The sequence below is a fragment of the Calidris pugnax genome, unplaced genomic scaffold, assembly GCF_001431845.1.
Source record: "Calidris pugnax isolate Ruff unplaced genomic scaffold, ASM143184v1 scaffold151, whole genome shotgun sequence".
In the NCBI taxonomy this organism is placed as follows: Eukaryota; Metazoa; Chordata; class Aves; order Charadriiformes; family Scolopacidae; genus Calidris; species Calidris pugnax.
In genome coordinates, this window is record NW_015090874.1 from 392917 (window position 1) to 396524 (window position 3608).

Genomic DNA, 3608 nt, shown 5'->3' on the forward strand with positions numbered 1-3608 from the left:
AGCTACCAGTGAGTGTAGTGCTGAAAGTGAGAAAGGCAAAAGAACCACAATAATCTGGCCAGGGAATCACTAGTTAAACCTAAAATACCATGCTTTTCTGCTAATAAACCCGGGTTATAATTTAGTCTGAGCTTTGCCAAATCAATCTATTTATTAATCTACCGTTGTATTTTGCTTAAATGTGCTGAAGTGGAAGAACTAAGGAGTGAAAGTGTTATGTTTGCTGGGGAGTTGCTTTCTATTTCTAATGCTGTTCATTATTTCTATATTGACTGTATTCCTGTACTACAGGCTGTGGGGTTTTTTTTATTTATTTTTTTTTTCATTTTTCTTTTTTTTCTTCTTTTACTCCTAACCCAGATAATGTGTGATTGAGCTTGGTAAATGTAGGAGTCTTTGCTGCTGCAGAGGGGCAGCCTGCAAATTAAACACTGCCACAATCTGAAAGGTCCAGGTGGTCTGCTCGTGCTTCCTAATGCAATCCAGCACAACAGCTTTAATAAACAGCTCTATTTAGTTCTCCCTCCCTGTATCCAGGGAAGTGAACTGGTCTGGGGCTGCTGTGATGAAATGCCAGAAGAATATCTCTCAAAGGCCTCACAAGCTGATTTTTAGAGCTTTTCCGTTTTGTCGTCTTTGTCTTCCAAATGGGTCAGTGAGTCCTTCTCTTTCTGTTTTGTGATTTCTGATAAGTCTGTAGTTTTTTATGTGTGTGTTTTAACCGTGCTGTTTCTAGCTTTAGCCAGGAGAGAGAAGAATCTTTGTCTTTTCATTTGCTTCAAATAATAACCTGAAGTGGGGAAAGAAATTAAATTACTCTGTCCTGTAGTACAGGGAGGGCTGTTTTCCTGTGAATGCAGCCGGAGTCGGATAAGGGTGTCTGTGTGTTTTCTTTTTCTAACAAAATTTTAAGTGCTCAGCACTTTCTCATTAACTACTGACTTGTAAATCAGTCTGTGGCAAAGGCTATTTTTTGAACTCTCAAAAGTTTGTGGGTTTTTTGCATATGTTTCCAGTGTAGTGAACGCATGCTGCTGAGGTGATGACATAGTATTTGTGTTTCCTATATGTTGATACAATGGTGGAAAAATATGCATCCTACACGCTGTTTTCAACTAAATTATGGCAAAGCACAGAAGTCCCTCAAAGCACATGGTTTATTAATACCATCGTACACAGTAATGCATTTCTGGGCGGAAAATGTCAAATATGTAATACCATGTTTACCACAGACTTTTATTGCTTTAAATATTTTAAAAATAGAAGATACATTTTTTATTAAAAATCCCCCAAACATTAACAGCTTTCTATTAGGCTGGCTTATACCTAAAAAGTGGGGCATGTTTGCTAGTATTGCATTGTGTGAAAATGTGTATTTTAAAGCGGGTTAATTACCTTTTTGTGTGAACTTGTTCAGTCTTAAAGAAATACATTTAGTAATTCTAAGGCAGATACAATGGCAAGATTTTGAGCAAGTACCCTTGACAGAAAATGCGCCCTGAAACCTGGATAAATCTCAAAGCTTGTAATATCTCTTTAATCTAACTTTTGCTTTGGCATGTAAGAAACTGTAAGTGAGCTATTTTATGTTTAAAGCTCGCTACCTCTCGGAAAGTGGTTTTGAGGCTGGAAAGGGTAGGAGCATGTTTTTTTCTGTGTGTAACATTCCATATTTCATCAATTAAAAAAAAAAAAAAAGTTCGGTGAATGTCTGGAAAAATGTTTATATTGTGTCTTAGAGTATTTCATTTCCTAAAAATCAATAACAAGGGCATGCACTTCAGAGAAAAATACATTTCACTATTTCAGGTGACTAACTTCTTTGGGCATTTTTATATCAGAATCTATGGATATTATTATAGTGCAACTTACTATGTTAGGTGTTTCAAACATTTTATTTTAGCTCTGTACGCGTGCATATTTACATATTATATGTGTAAGTGGGCACATCCAAATGTGTTCATAAATCCACAAAATATTCAAGTATGTTTTGGTTTTGACGAATTGTCCAGTGTTTGGTTATTATTAGCTACATGGGAAAATAGAACAAAATAGGTTTGGGTTTTTTTTTTTTCCAGATAGAAATGGTGTATTTTCTAGTTGTATAATAAGAGTTACTTAAAACTTGGGAAGCACAGAGCAATCAGTATAATTACTATACATTGCTGAAAATAGAAATAGACTTTCTCTATGGACTGTAATACTCAGCTGACAAGAGAAAATAACTATGAAAAGACAAACTCTATGCCATAAAATCTTTCCACACTGTAAATCTATATTTAGTACTGATAAATAATAAAGATTTGCATATACACTATGTGTATATTTTTAGAAGATACATTCCTTTCCTGACCCTATTGTTTTAGAAAAAGTTCTTAAGAGTACTTGTTAACTTTCAAACCTCCAAAAGCAAAAACTTTAAATAAATGTTTATCATTTGGCCTTTTTATTTCTGAATGGCATTTTTCTCCAGCTGCGAGAACTAAATTTTGTTTTGACTAATCCTGCAGATGTAGCTTTAAATTCAGCCTTGTTTGCTGCTAATGGAGTGTGAACTGGCCTAATTAAAAATCCAAACTATACATGTATATCTCTGCTCCAACGGAGATCAGAAACACTAGCAGTTATTTGTAGTTCAAACACCAGTCTGTGTATGACACGCGAGTAATAGCAGGAGCATGCTGATTTAAAGGCATTTTCAACACCAAGTACTTGTTCATCATTAAATGCATTTTCCACTCTTTTTTTTTTTTTTTTAAATTATTTTTGATTTCCTCTGTCTCCAAGCTCCAGTGTCCACAGTGGCACCCGCTGATGATGGCAATAGTAGGCAGAGTGCTACAATCCTGACCATTACCTAGCACCTGGGTGTACAGGCTCCAAGGTGCGGAATTGCTTCTATACCTTCCCTCTGGATTTTTTCCTCCCCCCAAGCAAGCAATTAAACAGGCAAGTACTCTGAAGAACAACCTCCTTGCCCAGTGTGTCAAGATCTAGAAGCTCATTGCTCATTGTGATTTTGATTCATAACTGGAGTGTTTGGAATGAAACCCCGATCCCTGTCAGCAATAGTCTGTAGCATCCTTCCTTCCACGCTGAACCATATAATACCCGTTATTTCTTCAAATGGGTTTTGCTCTTACAGAAACTATTAGCTGGAATTTTATGCCATATTCCTTATAGATCCTGAGCCCATCTAAATGAACAGGTAATTAAATGCGTCATCTAATTATTCCAATTATGCTGTATTTTCTCTACCCTGTGTGCTGTCTAAAATCTGTGCTGTACCTTTCTCTTCTTTTTTTTTTTCTTTTTCTTTTTTTTTCCCTCATCTTTTTTTTTTTTCCTTTTCTTTTATTTTTTTTTTTCTCAGACCTGAGCTTGTGAGTGACAGGTTAGTTCATCAGCATTACAGCCCTCCTGTTTTTGTCTCATCTCATGCAGACAGGTCACTGTGTCCAATCCCCCTTCTGGCTCTGCTATCCCCGGGGGAGCCCGGGCCAGCCTGCCATCTTGATCCACCGGCCCGAGGGCCCGGGCTGGCTGCACATTTCTGTGTTCACTGGTTCTTGCAAATATACTAAAACGGGAAAGGGAGGGGGGAAAGG

At 37.0% G+C, this 3608-nt stretch overlaps 1 protein-coding gene across 1 annotated transcript in view; it reads left to right on the forward strand.

Moving 5' to 3' along the window:
- The first annotated feature begins 541 nt into the window (after positions 1 to 541).
- The window catches only part of LOC106890379 (POU domain, class 6, transcription factor 2-like), a 155527-nt gene continuing 152460 nt past the window's right edge, over positions 542 to 3608 (forward strand). Inside the window, exon 1 of the mRNA XM_014946157.1 lies at positions 542 to 651. The gene's annotated coding sequence lies outside the window, so the exon portion shown is untranslated. The remainder of the gene's footprint in view (positions 652 to 3608) is intronic.